At 39.9% G+C, this 19,469-nt stretch overlaps 2 protein-coding genes across 4 annotated transcripts in view; both read left to right on the top strand.

Moving 5' to 3' along the window:
* Positions 1-6,145, top strand: part of LOC137058905 (uncharacterized protein C2orf73 homolog) — a 12,844-nt gene extending 6,699 nt beyond the window's left edge. For both annotated transcript variants that reach the window (XM_067432411.1, XM_067432412.1), the window contains exon 5: positions 3,988-6,145. The gene's annotated coding sequence lies outside the window, so the exon portion shown is untranslated. The remainder of the gene's footprint in view (positions 1-3,987) is intronic.
* A 1,883-nt stretch (positions 6,146-8,028) lies between these two features.
* sptbn1 (spectrin, beta, non-erythrocytic 1) overlaps positions 8,029-19,469 on the top strand; it is a 154,725-nt gene continuing 143,284 nt past the window's right edge. Inside the window, exon 1 of one of the 2 annotated variants that reach the window (XM_067431371.1) lies at positions 8,029-8,166. The gene's annotated coding sequence lies outside the window, so the exon portion shown is untranslated. The remainder of the gene's footprint in view (positions 8,167-19,469) is intronic. The other variant, XM_067431372.1, reaches the window with a different exon arrangement.

Raw genomic sequence — 19,469 nt, forward strand, 5'->3', positions numbered from 1 at the left:
TCTGAATATTTTTGGAGTGTGGTAACTTTCACAGCTGTACACACCGTGAGTCTGAAGTGACTCTTGGCTGGCCTTGAACTGAATTCGAACATCTGCGTTTATTCATTTGTCTCATTTTAAAGGAACAGTTCACCCTAAAAATAAAGGATCTGATGCCATTTACTCACACTCTTGTTGGTCCAAACCAGGGCTGTAACCTTGAGCGGGACCAAAGGTTTGTGTTTTTGTTTAAAGGATTAGTTTCTGATCATCTCCTCACCCCATCTCATCAAGAGGTTCATGTGTTTCTTTCTTCAGTGGAAAAGAAATGAAGTGTTTTGAGGAAAACATTCCAGGATTTCTCTCCTCATGATGGACTTCAATGGGAACCAACGGCTGAAGGTCCAAATCAATGAGGAAGAGCTTCAGAGACTCTGATGATCCCAGAGGAATAGAGTCTGATCCAGACAAACCATCAGACATTTTATTTTAAAAAAATAAACATTTATACACTTTTTAACCTAAATTGCTCATCTTGCTCTGCGACGGCCATTGATTGGTTTATGATGCCAAGGACCCCCAATGAAGATGAACCTTTATGAGGGACCCCCTTTCTAAAATCTATCTCTATATTTTTTTATCTCTCAGTCACAGTAAGTGTGACATTATAAATACAACATATTGTTTCCAAACTTAAACTGGCTATATTTAATGTTGGATGTATAAACCTGAAGAACATTTTCAATTGAAAATTATTTGTATGAGTAACTTTCGCAATAAATGCATGTAAACAAGCTTTCATACTGCGTTAAGAATTCAGTGAGTGAGATAAAGGGAGAAAACTCACTATAAAAGGTACAAGACAAACATATACTATTCTGGAAAGTATGTTTATGGCAAGAAAGGAGAGAAACATTTAGAAAATGAAACATTTCTAAATAAATGTCTTTTTATTCCCTGAAATTTTCTGGGGACCCCTTGAACCTTCTGGAGGACCTCAATAGAGACAGAGCGACACGAGTCATAATCTGAAAGCCACGCCCACCGGGGGGAAACAAACCAACCGTCTCCATTGACTTTGAATTGTGTGAGGCGGCCTCCTTGTCATTTCAGACTTATTACAAAAAACTAACAATGTCTAAAACAATGTCTGATATGTGACAAGATGTACAGAAAACAAGCTAAAAAACCCAGACCCCAGGTTTTTGTTGACCCAAAAAACGAGCGCTTAAAGACATAAAAGTACATACATGCAATAGAGACAGAGCGCGAGATGCTATATTACAGCGAGAACTACGCACACTGGAGGGGAACGTCATCAGAGACAGGAAATATAATATATAAAACTGACATTTGGATATTTGACTAAATGTTTACTGCACATGTAGACATACTGAGTGTCAGGATCCCAAAATTGACCCATTCCTCCTGCTGAAGCTTCACGTCTTATTGCCTGTATCCCCTTTTGTCTCCTTAAACGCTCGTTTTTTGGGTCGACAGCTTATAAAAACTTTATGTTTTTTTGCCTGTTTGCTGCACACCTTGTCACATATCAGCTTTCAGACATTGTTCTGTTTTTTATTATAAGATAAAAAAGACAAGGCGACCACTTCACGCAATGCAAAGTCAATGGAGAGTGTTGGATTGTTTCCCCCCCGGTGTGGGCGTGGCCTAAATTCGCTCTGTCTCTATCCTGTTGGAAAGGTCACGTGACGTTGGCAGAAGTACCGCCCCAAGCGCTGGTGTGAAGACTAATACAGAAAAAAGTCCATCTCCAATTTCAAACTTGTCCGGCATCGTCGTTTAACCTTTTATTGCTAAAGGACGTTTGTGCTCACCTTTCCGACGTGATTACACGATCCAGGGTGTGTCATAGAGCGGCGCAAGATGAGCAATTCAGGTTAAAAAGTGTATAAATGTTTATTTTTTTAAATAAAATGTCTGATGGTTAGTCTGGATCAGACTCTATTCCTCTGGGATCATCAGAGTCTCTGAAGCTCTTCCTCATTGATTTGGACCTTCAGCCGTTGGTTCCCATTGAAGTCCATCATGAGGAGAAAAATCCTGGAATGTTTTCCTCAAAAAACTTCTTTTAAAGAAAGAAACACATGAACGTCTTGATGAGATGGGGTGAGGAAATGATCAGGACTTGTTCGTTTTGAAGTGAACTAATCCTTTAAAGAAATTAGATAATTAAAGGATTAAAAAGGATTTAAGGAAATGAAGAAATAGGAACAGTAAAAGATGTTTGATATCTAAATATAGCCTATATAATTATCAAGTAATCCATTTTAACCTCTTTGCAAATAATATTTTATTTTAAAATATGAACGCATTCACTCGTGTCTAATTGGTCAAAAATGTAAAAAGTGTTGTCTCGTCACTTTATGACATTTAAATTATTATTTTTTTTAAATTCAAAATGGCGAATTTACTATTGACTATAATAAAATATGGACGTAGAGTCGAAAACGTCAGCCATAGGATTCTGATGAGCCGTTGAGTAGAGACGAGATGGGCGTCGCCTAGAAAATGGGCAAAGAGGCGGGATGTGGGCGGAGCTTAGGTGACGCAATGACTAACAGACAGCAGACATACAGCAATCCACCTGTCACTCAAAGTAACCACGCCCTTAATTATGCAGAACTTTAAGGCTTTATATAACGTAAACGAATGAGTTATAAAAAAATGTACCCCCTTCACAGTCGTCATGAAGGGCAAAATTAGCCGTATAGACCAAAACCATAATCTGTCCCAGGCTGTAAACATGTTTTATTCTGCTGTAAAGTTGGGCATTTTAACATGAGCTCAATGAGATTCTGCTCCTTCTGGAGCCGCTCTAGTGGCCAGTCGAGGAACTGCTGTTTACATTACTTACGTATCGGCTTCAACAAAAACTGGGGGAGGTTGCCGCTTGGAAATTACATTTTAAAAAAGTTGAGTAGTTTACATCATTGTCTGCGTGTCGTTAAACGTATCTATCGTAAAAACAGATGTAAAATATTAAACGTTTATCTACTTATATCTCATCACGCACACACTCTTTAACTGTAAAAACTAAAAGTGTCACATTGGAATTCACTCTCGTCTTCAGTGAACATTAAGCCACGCCTTCTTTGATTTGATTGACCTTTGAAGAGCACTGTTAGAACAGCCTACAGTCTGTCTGCCATCTTAACAACAATTAAGACTGCCATCTTAAAAACTACAGACTGTCCCAACCACTTTTTAAAACAAAGTTACACCACTGATATGACCGACACACAGCAACGGTTGGGGTTAAAAATCTTAATTTGTGTTCTACTGAAGAAACAAACACACCTACATGTTGGATGGTCAGCAGATAAACATCACAGGCTCATTTTTGGGTGAACTATCCATTTAAGAAATATCAATCAATCAATCAAACTTTATTTGTATTGCACCTTCCAACAACCAAAAGGAGGACCAAGGTGCTTTACATTTAAAACAGAAGAACATCTACGATATATAATATATACATTTATTAAAGGGTTAGTTCACCCAAATTACTCACCCTCATGTCGTTGGACACCCGTAAAACCTTCGTTCATCTTCAGAACACAAATGAAGATATTTTAGTGTAAAGCTGAGAAAGGCTTCAGATAGGCCTCCATTGGCATTCAGTATATTCCCACTCACAAGACCCATAAAGGCCCTAAACACATCGACACACAGCCCATCTCACTACAGCGGCTGCACAATAATTTTACCAAGCGACGAGAATAGTTTTTGTGCGCCAAAAAAAATCTAAATAATGACTTTATCCGCCAAGTTATTGTCTTCCGTGTAGGTCTTGCTCCTCCTCTTCTTCATGTATTTGAACGGCGGATCTGCGTCATATTCTCGCCATTTCCCCTTCAAATCCCACGGTGGTTACTCCCCTGGTCCAAACCCTAGTGAATATTGTACAGCAATACTGTTTGGGTGAACTGTTCCTTTAAAAATGTTCCCCCTTCTCTCCGTCTCTCGGCGGGGGAAACATTCCAGAGCGCAGAGGGGTCGCGTTTGCAAACCTGTTGACCTGCTCTCAGCTGGCCTGGCTTTCCTCTCAGCAGATGTGGAGAAAACAGGCCCGTCCCACCAGCAGGACCCCAGAGACGGAGGAGGGGAATCCCTGAGCTTCGGGCGGGACAGCAGCATACACTCAGGGCCAGTCCAGAGCATATTTCACCAAGAAATCAAGATAAAACACATTTTGCATAAAGAACTAAGATTTTCATAAAGCATATTTACCCCAAATTCTCATTACAGAAATGTAAAACTAATTGTAACAAATATTATTTATTTGTAATAATACACTCACCTAAAGGATTATTAGGAGCACCACACTAATACTGTGTTTGACCCCCTTCGCTTCAGAACTGCCTTAATTCTCCGTGGCATTGATTCAACAAGCCGCTGAAAGCATTCTTTAGAAATGTTGGCCCATATTGATAGGAGAGCATCTTGCAGTTGATGGAGATTTGTGGGATGCACATCCAGGGCACGAAGCTCCCGTTCCACCACATCCCAAAGATGCTCTATTGGGTTGAGATCTGGTGACTGTGGCGGCCATTTTAGTACAGTCAACTCATTGTCATGTTCAATTTTAAATGATTGGAGCTTTGTGACATGGTGCATTATCCTGCTGGAAGTAGCCATCAGAGGATGGGTACATGTTGGTTATAAAGGGATGGACATGGTCAGAAACAATGCTCAGGTAGGCCGTGGCATTTAAACGATGCCCAATTGGCACTAAGGGGCCTAAAGTGTGCCAAGAAAACATCCCCCACACCATTACACCACCACCACCACCCTGCACAGTGGTAACAAGGCATGATGGATCCATGTTCTCATTCTGTTTACGCCAAATTCTGACTCTACCATCTGAATGTCTCAACAGAACTCGAGACTCATCAGACCAGGCAACATTTATCCAGTCTTGTGCTAATTGTCGCCTCTTTTTCCTATTTGTAGTGGAGATGAGTGGTACCCGGTGGGGTCTTCTGCTGTTGTAGCCCATCCGCCTCAAGGTTGTGCGTGCTGTGGCTTCACAAATGCTTTGCTGCATACCTCGGTTGTAACGAGTGGTTATTTCAGTCAAAGTTGCTCTTCTATCAGCTTGAATCAGTCGGCCCATTCTCCTCTGACCTCGAGCATCAACAAGGCATTTTCTCCCACAGGACTGCTGCATACTGGATGCTCTTCCCTTTTCACACCATTCTTTGTAAACCCTAGAAATGGTTGTGTGTGAAAATCCCAGTAACTGAGCAGATTGTGAAATACTCAGACCGGCCCGTCTGGCACTAACAACCATGCCACGCTCAAAACGGCTTAAATCACCTTTCTTTCCCATTCTGACATTCAGTTTGGAGTTCAGGAGATTGTCTTGACCAGGACCACAGCCCTAAATGCACTGAAGCAACTGCCATGTGATTGGTTGATTAGATAATTGCATTAAAGAGAAATTGAACAGGTGTTCCTAATAATCCTTTAGGTGAGTGTATATTATTATAACTTACACCTGCCAGAAACAGAGAAAATTACACTCTGCTATAACTAGTATTGTTCAAAACGTCTTTCATATATTATAAGATATATTAATATTTAGAATTAGCTTTTAATTTTATATTTTGTTAGTTTATGCATTAACTAATGTTAACAAGTGAGACATTGTAAAGTGTTATAATATTTATATTTAATTAATATATTATTTGTAATAATACAGATTAGTATTTATTGTATTATTTTAAAAAATGTATACGTTGTGGTAGTTCTATTGCAGTATTTTTTTAACTGAGAATATTACATTTTTAATATTTAAAAAATTATATATTTCTTAAAAATTTAAAATGTTCATATTCATTTTTGAATTGAGAAAGGAATTAAAGCAACAAAAAATGTCTTAATTTTTATGAAAGTACTGCATGTCGCAATGCATAATTATCATCAATTTTGGTTCTAAAAACAGGCTTTAATTTGTACGGCAAAAATATTATTTCTTTTTGTGGTGAAATATGACCTGGACATGTTTTTGTGACTAACTGTCCCCATTCTGTGCTCGTGTGTCCACCTGTCCACTGCTTTAGGCTCAGATCATGTCATTATATCTCCAGATGTTGATAATGTGTCTTGAGTGTTTACTTGAATTAAAGCCTAAAATGAATATGTGACAATTTATTTAATAACCCTCCTCCTTACACCTGCCAGATCACACAAACCGAGGGACGAGTGGATCAACTCTGTAATCAAATGAGCTTATCTTGTATTGTTCAGACTGTATATGTTTAATATTTAAGATTAAGTTTAGGCCAGTCCATACTCAGGATGACATGCGAACACAATGAAGACAGAGCAGCAGTGGATCAACAATTAGACAGACAATTTCCAGACCCACCCAACAACAGGAAGTCCAATCTGGTTCTTTGTGTATCAAAGGCCTTCTCTTTGAATTGTGTGTGTGTGTGTGTGTGTGTGTGTGTGTGTGTGTGTGTGTGTGTGTGTGTGTGTGTGTGTGTGTGTGTGTGTGTGTGTGTGTGTGTGTGTGTGTACATGGATATTCTTCATCTGATTGGAGAAGATGTAAACACAAAGAAAGCGATCCGCATATTTAAACTGACCACTTTAACAACAGTGACTTGCAAGGTGAATGTACAGAAGCAATATTGTGTTTAAAATTGCCCATGCGCTCCAAAAAATATATTTAGACGGCAAAAACAGGTTTTTGCGCATCATATTTCAATATTATATCAAAGTATCACAGGTGTCTGGCCTCAAAACTGTAAATCCACATAGCCTACTGGTGTTATTGCATTAGCGAATCAGTCGTTCTTTTGAGTCGATTCTTCTGAACCAATTCGTAAAGCTTTTGTAAATCACAGTTTAACACAGATTTATGGGGGTACAATATGACAATTTAAAACCATACACAGCATTTGCCACAATCGGGGTAGAAAGATAATAATAAACAATAGTGTATAACTACAAAAAATGAATAACTCAACACGTGTGACGTCGAGCAAACGCGTTTGAGCGACGATTCAAACGAAGATCTAGGTTTTTTTTAACCATTGAATCATTCATCATTTAACATTTAGGCCTATTTTTCGATGAGATGCCATAAGTAATTAAAGCAGCCGAAAACAGAAATAAACTGCAGAATCCAACTAAATATTTGCGACCAAAACAAAAGCTAGACTTTATGCAGGAGTTGAAACACTGAATCGATTCATTCGAATCTTTTCTCTACAACGAATCACACTTCTCCAGGCTACTATAATGAAGGCCGCAATTTCAAAACAAAAGAAGAGTCGCTATCACAATAGACTTTGTTTACGTATCTGAACGTGCAACGTGGGAGTCGAACCTGTGAGTCGGTTCATTAAAACGATTGAATTGATTTGCTTAAAACGAATCATACTTATCCATGCTATGATGAAGGTTCAAGTTTTTGAAAGCAAGCACATTTGGGGACACTAAAATTATGATCTAAGTTATTCAAATAAATATACAAGTAAAATGTATTAATTAGATCTTATTTAACTCTAAACTATAATACTGATCTGCCAACATTGTCGCTATATGATAAATTAGAATAAGCTGATAACATCACTGTTTTCTCCAGAACGACTGTACAGTCGAATCAAATTTTGTTGCAATATTGTCCTGTTTAACACTGTAAAGCTGCTTTGACACAATTGTCATCGTAAAAAGTGGATTGATTGATTGTTGGAGAAGAAAAGTCGCGAACACGCAAGACTCATTCGTCAGCATGTGAACAACGTGGGAGTCGAGTAAATGAATCGGTTCATTAAAAACGACTGAATCAATTCGCTGAAACAAATCATACGTGATGAAGGTCGCAGTTTCGAAACAAAAGAAAAGTCGACATCATGCCCGCTAGACTTTATTCGGAACGTGCAACGCGGGGAAAGAACCAATGAGTCGGCTCACTGAATCGATTCGCTAAAACAAATCAAACGTCTCCCCAGCTACTATGGCGAAGGCCATTGTTTCTGGGCGTAGTAGGTTTGTTAAAGTCCCCGCCCCGTGCTTCAGTGCAGCAGCTGACGGGGAGGGAGGCAGTGCGCATCGGTCACTCCCAGCGCAGTGTGTCCAGCCTCTCTCTCGCTCATTGCGCGCTGCGGACTCCAAACGCGGTGAAGTTTATCACGCATTCTTTTATCGGTAAGTGCAAACAAACCCTTTATTTCAGCATCAGATGTTTCATTTGGGGATACAGGCTGAGATGCGCTCGCGTAGAGCGCGTTTGCCGCAATAATAACAGTGATTTTCCCCGTGTATACGTGGGTGGTGATGGAGTCCAAACGAGAGGAGTTTGCGTCAATGATACAAATCAAGGTGTATTAAACGCTGTTCCAGATTTAGAGGCCATGGTGTGTTTAAATCGTTGTTTGATGTATTGTATCTTATATACAAAGCTGGATTGATGCTGGTTTATGTGCGTAACCAATAGTGGGACTCATAGGAATAACGGTACATGGATGCAAACAGGCGTGGTCAGATCTTCAGGCTGGAGTTTTGCCTTATCCAAAACGCAAACAGCCATTTGCACGACCGACATGGGCAGTGTGTTAGCTTCTGTGTGTTAATCAGTGAAATGATGTGATGTGGTAACGCGTAATCTAATGATATAGATGTGGAAATCTGCTGTGTTTCTCTCGGTGACCTGAAATGGATGTTGACCCATCATCTCCACTGCGGTACTCTAAAGAGAAATCCTCATTTAACACGATACTGTTGCGTGACAGAACCGCAGCGGGTTATTAATATCCTCCCGTGTGTGTTTTTACACTTCATGCGTCGCGTCGCGTCGTGTCGCGTCACTATTCCAGACATTTCCAGGGGTTGTAGATGTGAAGGATTCAGATAATCGCGTTTTATAAGGGCCCGAGCGTGTCATGCTGCAGCTCTAATGCGGCCTTTGCGTGATTATTCCGGGGAAGTGCGCATAAATCGCGCTCGGTAAATAAAATACATTAGCGCACGCGGTGGTTGTCGCGGTTACGCGCTTAATGCAAACCATGAGACAGAAAAACAGTCGGACATGATGTCATGATGGCACGCGTGTAACGCACCGCAGGTGTTTGTGATGTGTCCGGCATGCGCGATTTGGAATTAAATTCCGGGATGCAACTGTGTTTAATAGCCTGCAAAAACATAAGCGTTTTAAATTCACATGACCTAATTACATGACTCTGCAAGTGCTGTCCAGTCTCAGTGCAGATGCAGTGATTATTTTGCACATGCAATCCAACATTTTTAATCTAGAAGTTCGCATGCAGAGAAAATGGAAAGTTTGGCATAAGTTTTATGCACGAACAGCCATTTTGTACGCAGCGTGCCATGCAGTCCCCATAGTGATCCCGTCTCCCCGAGGAGGGCATTGTGTATTCTGACAGTGGGTTAATGGTGGGAGGGGATTTAGAGGTGCTAAAGAAGACCTGAAACTGGCAAATTCGCTGGAATTTAAAGCAGCTCCAGATGGTTTTGTTCAACAGGAGCGTGGGCACCCTGCTCACATATTCCCTGTGTTTTTACACTAGAGCCACACCTGCACTGTAAACATGTTTCGTTGGTTTAACTTAAAAAATGTAAGTAACGCGTGTCCTTAATTTTGAGTTTATTGAAATTAAAAATTTGAGTTGAAACTCAAAATATTATTGTATCTGAACCACATAAAAAATGTGATAAATCATGAAAATAGAACAATTTGGCTGCGTCATCACAAATAAAACACACAATTACCCAATACGCTTACAAAATCTGTTAATAATATTTTAATAAAGTTTGTCAAATCTCAAAAAAATGTTCATTGTATTAACTCAAATTTTTAATTTCAATGAACTCAATTTTAAGGCAACCAGGTAACACTTTTTCTAAATAATTTTGTACAGTGGTATCTCTATTATCCTGGACACATTTGAGTCTGTGCACCCTTTGATCGGAGCCGTTTTTATGCATATCGTTCCTAAAAATAAAGGGGTTTATTACTTCATTGAACGGTATATTGGAGAGAACATCCTAATGTTCGACAGTGTTGCCTCTTTCTCAGATATGCTTCGAGCATGCACATTTTTTGTCTTATGCGTTTGCTATTGGTGTGAATGAGATCTGGTGTGAAACTATTTCAAGAAGTCATGAAACATTCTCCACACTGGTGTGAAATGGCTCTTCATTTGATGATTCAGTCAGCACCATGTTGCTTTTTGGTGATTGGAGGACACACTTCTCTAATTAATATTTACCCTTTTCCCTTTTATAGTTTCTCTCAAGCTTTGGCGTAGGATCGAGTCAGTTTTATTAGTAAAAGCTTTGGTTCTGGTTGGGCTCTTGGCAGGTTTTCCGAGCGAGATCTTGGCACAGAAAATGCACTCTGCAATGTTTTTTTTCCCTTGATGCATCAGCTTTATGCACAGGCCCACTCGCTCATAAAGACGCCCTCAGCTTGCTTTACATCCAGCATTGCAGTTTGCCTTTAAAGACACTCAACACAAGTGCATGAGCGCAAGCGTCGATTTATGCAATGTTTTAGACCGCCATTCATAATGCAACATGAGTATGCATTGCAATGAGTGTTATTGTAGGCGTTGTCTTCTACAGTCCGTTTTCTTGGCTGGTTTTCTCTCAGGTCAGACCGCAGATTAATTGGCATGTTCACAGTGCAATGCAAGAGTGGATGCACAGTAAAAGTGCATTCAGGTTAATTGGGACATTTTCCCTAATCATCTCAATGACAAAAGTGTCCCAACCAACCTGAATTCACCCTGTGTTCAATAAGCTGAGCTCACTTAAGAGTGTGTTTCTGATACAGCCTTGATTTGCATCCCTTGGACCTGCAGTGTGTTTGAGTTTGATCGATTGCATATGATCTTATCATTAAACATGTGTTCTTGTGTGAGTGCATTAATCAAATCCATGCACTTCTGTGATGGCAAGAGCTGCGTTTGAATCCAAAGTAAGCACACACTCAGGAAAAAAAAAGGTACAAAAGTTGTCACTGGGGTGATTACTCATTATTTTATAATGTACACTTTTGTTCAGTTTAGGTACTAATATTTACACTATGCACTAATATGCACACTGTAAAAATTTATTTAAAAAATAAGTTACCTGGTTGCCTTAATTTTGAGTTCATTGAAATTAAAAAATTGAGTTAATACAATTAATATTTTTGAGAATCGACAACCTTTATTCAAATATTATTAAAAGATGTTGTAAGTATATTGGGTAATTGTGTGTTTTATTTGTGATGACGCAGCCAAATTGTGCTATTTTCATGATTTATCACATTTTTTATGTGGTTCAGATACAATAATATTTTGAGTTTCTATTTATTAAAGTAATTTTCTTCATTGTATCAACTCAAATTTTTAATTTCAATAAACTCAATTTTAAGGCAAGCAGGTTACTTACTTTTTAAAGTTAAACCAACTTTTTTACAGTGTACCGTTAAGATACCACTATGCACCCTTTAGGCGCAAAAGTGTACCTTTTGAAAACGTACCGTCCCAGTGACAGCTTTTGTACCTTTTTGTTTCTGAGAGTGCAGTAAAAACTCCCTCTCCTGTCAATATTTCCATCATGCGAATGGCTTTTGGTGCGGCTGTCCAATAACAACAGCACAGTTTCCCTCCGACACTTCCCAAACAAAATGGAGCTCCTACTGAAGAGCAGCGATGCGTGCAGCGACACAATATCCTTCTTTTATTAACCTATATACCTGTTGGAGGACGAGGGTGAGATAATTTCACATCGCGGGACAGGACAGGACAGGTGGGGCTCGATTTTTACCGTCAGAGACGTTCTGTGTGTTAAAATTGAGGAGGAGCAGCTGTCATGACAACAGGTGAGGGACACATGGTCCCCATTGGTGGCCCCTAGAATGAGCCTAGATGTGTTAGGACTGGGTTATGTGGCTAGAAAACAATTATAAAATTATATGCGCATTTGCTGTAAAAAATTTTTACATCAAAATAATTATAATTGTTGCAAGCTATTAATTTGAAATAAAAAAAATTAAATGCATTTTTTTAGCCATTATAGATTTAATTATAGATTATTCATTGTAGATTAATTTAGCCAAAATGCAGTTTTTTAGCCATTATAGATTTTGATACAATTATTTGCTCTAAAATTATTGAAAAGTTTAATTTTAAATGTTTCATCTAAATCATTATAAGTGTTGCAAGCTATTAAATTCAAAAAGTTAATCATAAAATGTTTTAATGCATTTAAAAAAAGAATTTCAGCCATTTGAGACTTTGATATAGATTTAAATATAGATTTGGTTTAATATATATGTGTATATATGCATGTGTGTGTGTATATATATATATAATTCAAATTTAAAATGCAATTTTTTTCCCTTTTTTGCCATTTGATACATATTTATTTTCTCAAATTACTAAAACGTTTTTAAAAAATCAATCAAAACAATTATTCTTCAAAAATTAAAATGCACTTTAAAAGTCAGGCATTTGATGTAGATTTTGATACATATGTGTCAGTGGCGGCTACTGGTCTGTCAGAGAGGGGAAGCTCATTTTTGGCCAATTATTTATTTATTTAAAAGTAAATTCTGCCCTACGTTCCTTTTCAAGAAAATGGTCTTTTACCCTGTGAATGAATGAACGATCTAAAAAGATATTAAACTCTGTAAAACTGAAACAAGGAATGTGGTGTATAATTGTGTGAAATGTATGATGAAAATCAAGCAATTTCGCCAAGCAAATATCAAAGAAATAGGTTGCAGAAGTTTTTATTTCGACTGAACTTGAGAAATCCGCGATGGGACTGAGCGCGAATAGCTTCAGTGATTCCTTATAGTACAGAATCGCTGTCAGTCAAAAGGAGATGCAGACCCTCCAATCATCACGCAGAAGCTCAGCGTCCGGGCCAGCCCACTCCCCATTCACTCCCAGAGACGCTGAGCGTCCGTGGGCGGGACATAATCGCAGCGTTTATCCAATGACCGTCTAGTTTCGAAGCGCTGAAAAAAACCTTTCAAAGCAGCCCCATTGAAGTCAATGGACGCTGGGCTTCAATAGGGAAATGCACTGTGACGCTGCGGGAATGTATGAGAAGGAAATCGAGTCAGCCGACCTGCTATATGTAACTGATTCTGAACGAACTCGTCTTTGAGATGAACGTTTTCTAACGCATTTTTAGTCAATACAATGTTAATATAATAGTACATATTTGACCATTAATTTTGTGACATTATAAGGGAAGCCGAGCTTCCCTTGCAGTCTTAAAGAAATCGCCACTGATATGTGTGTATTTTGAAGCTTTTTAATTAAAATAATTATAATTTCACCTACCCAAGTGCAGGGCTCTTGTAGTCAAAATGAAGAAATATAAAGTTTTAGAATTGTGACGTTGTGTAACAGATTATTATTCTGTGTATCAGTGTTTGATTGGATGTTGAGATATGGGCGAGGCTCTTAAAAGTGTATACAGACAAATTATTCCCTTTAGAGGAGCTCTGTCATGTTTTTAACTGTACTAAAGCATAAAAACAACGTAATATGTTTGCAGAGATTTAGGAAACACTACCGGCAGATATTCTACTTTAAAATGTAAAATCTGAATCAGAATGTTTTTGTTTTGGTCTGTGAGACCCCGCCCACTTTGCCAATGCACCCAATAGTATTTCAACACCACTTTGAAGCCAGAAAAACAAACTGGTTCAAGGACCGCAGATTCTACACATCCTTAAAAAGCCTTGGTATCCATCTAAAAAGACCACACACTCTAAAAATCCTGGGTTAAAAGCCCAAGTGGGGTTGGAAATGGAAACTCAGCGACTCAGTTGTCTTATTGGGTTACATGTTTGCCCGACCTGATGTTTTATTTAACTCAACTATTGTTAAAAAATTACTGCATTGCTTGCTTCAAATGAACCCAAAGTGTGTTGGGTTAAACAACAAGCCATATGTTAATTTTTAAACAATAGTTGTGTTAAATAAAACTACCCAGCATGTTGGGCAAACATTTAACCCAACCGCTGGGCTAAAACAGCCCAACCTCTGGGCTAAAACAGCCCAACCGCTGGGCTAAAACAGCCCAACCTCTGGGCTAAAACAGTCCAACCGCTGGGCTAAAACAGTCCAACCGCTGGGCTAAAACAGCCCAACCTCTGGGCTAAAACAGTCCAACCGCTGGGCTAAAACAGCCCAACCTCTGGGCTAAAACAGCCCAACCTCTGGGCTAAAACAATCCGACCGCTGGGCTAAAACAATCCAACCGCTGAGCTAAAACAGTCCAACCGCTGGGCTAAAACAGTCCAACCGCTGGGCTAAAACAGTCCAACCGCTGGGCTAAAACAGTCCAACCGCTGGGCTAAAACAGTCCAACCGCTGGGCTAAAACAGTCCAACCGCTGGGCTAAAACAGTCCAACCGCTGGGCTAAAACAGCCCAACCGCTGGGCTAAAACAGCCCAACCGCTGGGCTAAAACAGTCCGACCGCTGGGCTAAAACAGTCCGACCGCTGGGCTAAAACAGTCCGACCGCTGGGCTAAAACAGTCCGACCGCTGGGCTAAAACAGCCCTACCGCTGGGCTAAAACAGCCCAACCTCTGGGCTAAAACAGTCCAACCGCTGGGCTAAAACAATCCATCCGCTGGGCTAAAACAGTCCAACCGCTGGGCTAAAACAGTCCAACCGCTGGGCTAAAACAGCCCAACCGCTGGGCTAAAACAGCCCAACCTCTGGGCTAAAACAGTCCAACCGCTGGGCTAAAACAGTCCAACCGCTGGGCTAAAACAGCCCAACCGCTGGGCTAAAACAGCCCAACCTCTGGGCTAAAACAGTCCGACCGCTGGGCTAAAACAGTCCGACCGCTGGGCTAAAACAGTCCGACCGCTGGGCTAAAACAGTCCGACCGCTGGGCTAAAACAGTCCGACCGCTGGGCTAAAACAGTCCGACCGCTGGGCTAAAACAGTCCGACCGCTGGGCTAAAACAATCCGACCGCTGGGCTAAAACAGTCCGACCGCTGGGCTAAAACAGTCCGACCGCTGGGCTAAAACAGTCCGACCGCAGGGCTAAAACAGTCCGACCGCAGGGCTAAAACAGTCCGACCGCTGGGCTAAAACAGTCCGACCGCTGGGCTAAAACAGTCCGACCGCTGGGCTAAAACAGTCCGACCGCTGGGCTAAAACAGTCCAACCACTCCATTTTCATCCCAACCTGGGTTGTTTTTAACCCTGCATTTTAAATTTAATTGAGTTAAATTTAGTGTATGCATACTCAATGCTGATAAATTAACTTTGCACTCGTTCCTGTAGCACATCCTCAATCTGGCAAAACGAGGCGAGGCGAGGACCGTCTTCGTATGTCTAAAGTCTTTGATGCAGATGAGCCTACAGGGGTGGAGTTTAAGAGAACTAAATGATCACTGGAAGATCCACATATGACATTTTATCAGTTAATGTGGGTTTTAAGTGTCTGAGCACATGCCTGAAACCCCCCCCCCTCCGCTGAGATCTTCTGTGTTTCTACAGCTGCTTCTCCTCGGGCCGCCTGGAATTTAATTTACGCTCTTATTTTAGGGTCTGAGAGCGACTAACCCAATGGAGGCAGAGAAGCCGAGCGCCGTTTGTCTGCCTGGTTTGAGCCCATCAAAGGGAATGAGCGTTGCATTATTACAGATCCAAACATGAAGTGTTTTGTTGCGAACACGCCCTTTGATAAAGGAGTGTCAGAACATTGTGTGCAAGCTTAGATCACGTCTTTATTTAGGGTCATTTCCCTGAATATTCTTCTTCATCTGATTTAGCTCGAGCCAAATATCCACAGCTATTAATCAGACAGCGCCGTTACCTCAGATCAGTGAAGGAATCAGATGATCGTATGTTGGCGTGGCTGATGTTGGAGCAAAGAAGAGGAAATGAGGACGGTCCTGAGGGACTGGGTGAGGTCTGCAGTCCTTCTCCTCTTTTCTCCTGCTTCTCCTCCTCTTGGTTATTTGATACCTTCACTCTCTCTGCCTCTGAAGTGTGTTGGCTGATGTGTTGCAGGATCACGAGATGATTAGAGAAGCGTCTCCATCTCAAAGCTTTTAGAAGCCATTAACCCTTTCACCGCCAAACGTTCAGAATATTTAGCTGAATCTGTGACGCCTCTGCTTTACATTTTATTCCAGCTTCATGCATTCTTTTTGATCAACACTTTAATTTGGGTAAGTTTCATAAAAACAACAAGATGAGAAAATGGTGTTTCTATGTGAAAGTCTTCGTCAGGATGTGATTCAAGGCAAGTTTATTTATATAGCACATTTCATACCCAACGGCAATTCAAAGTGCTTTACATAGAAAGTAATTAAAATTAAAAAAGAATACCATGTGTACAAATTAAAAACTAAAAACAAGAATAGTAAAACCGTTGTAAAGATAAGTAAAAAATAAAATGGTCCGATCCACAATAGTGGTTTGAAATAAAAATAAAACATCCTTTGGTTAACAGTCTACATACACACTAAAAAATTCTGGGTAAAAGCCAACCCAATGTTGGGTCGAATATGGACTAACCCAGCAATTGGGCTGTTTTAACCCAACGATTGGGTTGTCTTAAGCAAATATTTAACCCAACCGCAGGATTAAAACAACCCAATTGCTGGGTAAGTCCATATCTGACCCAACATTAGGTTAAAACAACCCAGCACTTTTGAGAGTGTACATGTACCATCTTAATTAGAACACCTCTCCTTCATTTCTTTATCGAACACGTTAATAACATCCATTTCAATCACTATTCCCTGATTACTTCTTGTTAAACCCATTTTCACTCATCAAAAAATGCTGGGTTGTTTTAACCCAATCTTGGGTCAAATATGGACTAACCCAGCAATTGGGTTGATTTAACCCAGCGATTGGGTTGTTTTAATCATGTGGTTGGGTTAAATTTGAATAAATTGCTGGGTTAAAACAACCCAACTGCTTACTATTTCCATCAAACCCAGTTTTCCCTCATCATATTTAACTCAAATGAACATATTGAATAACAATAACCAAAGATAAGAACAAAGGCAAACTAAAACAAGTATAAAAAGAATAAATATTCAGAGCGATGATCAAATGAGTCGATCGTGTCCATCAACACCTCGAAAGCTCCACAGTCGTTTCCTCTTCGTGGTTTCATTCAGTGGCGTTAGGCAGTTCTGATTAATATGCCGTTTAATGTTTGATGATCATTTACGTGTGCGCCAGCAATGCCTCTGTCGCTTGTTTCTGCTTCTTATTCGCCTGTGTTTTGATCAGGAGATTATTTATTATATATTTTGGTTCGGTGATAAAAATGCCAATCTGAATGTTTTTTTTCTTCTTTTTTTTCCTCGAATGGAAAAGAATCGAAACTACAACTGTGAATTAGTTTGTCTCTAAAAATCACTTATTTTCATATTCAGAAGGACTTCTGTTAGTCACTCGGATCAGGAACCCTGATTAATGATTCTTGCAAACGCTAATCATCAAAACCTTTTAGCACTGATAAATGTGCACTATATGAAACGCGTCCGTTTCTTTCTGCTGATTCGTCTCTGGCAGTTTCCAGCTGCACATTCCAGGCTAGCATCCAGTTATTGATCTGTCCGATGTTTTTCCATGATCTGTTCTCCCAGCCGGCCTTACGTTCAAGGTTGAACATCTGTGCTGTTGTGGGTCAAACCCCTGAGCGTTATAGTGTCAGTATCTCAATCCTGAGCCTGGAGCTTCTGAGGGATGAAAAGTGTCTGAAGCGACGAGGGTTAAACTGTAGCTGCGACTGTAGAGCTGTCAGTCAATCAGGCTAGCCAATAGTGATGGGACCATATTATTGCTTTTAACAAACTTTCAATGTTGTTTCTGGTCTCTTCTAGAACATTGAATGTTAAAAAAACACATTATTTCCTCATATGCTCCATTGTTGCGGCTCCTCTCTTCGGTGGTCTGTCAGTAACTCTGTTTAGTTCCTGTCTCTATGAAGCTCCTCCTTCTGAAAAGCACAGTGCGCTCTGATTGGTCGGCTATAGCAGTGTGTTGTGATTGGTGTTTGGGAAATGTCCCGCCCCTTACTATAACTGGCAGTTTCAACACATGACTAACTAACTCAACCAGGCCCCGTCCCTTTATTATGTGCATTAATTATTATAATGAGGAATATTGTGACGTGTTTGTTCCCGGAGGAAAACTCAAGACTTCAATGGAGGCAATGCTACTTTTGTTGAGACATGAATAGAGAAACTATAGATGACTTTACAAATACTAAAAAACTGTGACTTTTATCTATAAAGTTTAATTGGTTACACTTTACAGTATTAGTTCATGTTAGTGAATGCATTCGCTAACAGTGAGCTATACATATTTTACAGTATTTATTAATCTTTAACAGAAATACACCTATTCATTGGTTCATGTTATCTCAACGAATATAAACCAATCCATCTTTTGATAAGTTTTATAAATGCATATTCGTTGTTAGTTCATGTTGACTTATGTTAATGTCCGCACAGTCAATAATTTTTTCCCTTAAAACTAATCTTTAATAATTAAAATGACATATTAACCTTTTTTCTGTGACCAATAAATTCTTTATCCGACACTCTTGCTTCATGAATATGTAAATGAGCCCCGCCTCCACTCGCTCAACTCTAGTAAACAGTGGAAATATGAGTTTAATTCAGCCGAATATGATTGAAGCAGAAACTGATCCAAAAGAGGAAGAGCGAATCATACAGGCTCGTCTGTGAGTCCATATATCAGAATGATGATGCGTTTCATACGTCAGACACATAAATTAGCCTTAAATCGAGCTATCAAACAGATAATAATGTGTTGTTAATGTCACACACACCATGTTCTCGTTCTCCATCTCAGAGTCAGACGCTGCCTTCTACCAATCAGCATCAAACATCACAGAGAGTCAGTGGAGAAGCCCCGCCCACCTGTGACGGGATTGGTCACATGTTTGTGTTCCTCACACGTCCAGTGACATCTGTGACCATTCAGAGATTTCTTATCTCATAAAACCGGTGATAAAAGATTGAGAGCAGATCGAATGCAGCTGTCCACACAGACACTGGAATCCATTTATGATTTTTCTCTCTCTCTCTCTCTCTCTCTCTCTCTCTCTCTCTCTCTCTCTCTCTCTCTCTCTCTCTCTCTCTCTCTCTCTCTCTCAGATCATTTGGTTTTGGGGGAGTCTGTAGTGAGATCTTACCCTTTTATCAGGACAAATAAACATTATTATTAAATACCATCTAAAATAAATAAGTGAGATATTACAGATGTGGAGAAACATCATTACATTTGCACTGAAAAGATGCATACATCTCAGAAATGTTGGAACCTTGTGTGTGTGTGTGTGGGCGGTGTGTGATCTGGTGAACAGGCAGCATGTAACATTAATGCAGTTATTAGTTGTTCTTGTTGATTTCTGAAGACGGTCTGTGGCTGTAAAACCCAGAGCTCTTAAATCTGCCTGCGTTCGGA

The sequence above is a fragment of the Pseudorasbora parva genome, chromosome 22, assembly GCF_024679245.1.
Source record: "Pseudorasbora parva isolate DD20220531a chromosome 22, ASM2467924v1, whole genome shotgun sequence".
Taxonomy (NCBI): domain Eukaryota; kingdom Metazoa; phylum Chordata; class Actinopteri; order Cypriniformes; family Gobionidae; genus Pseudorasbora; species Pseudorasbora parva.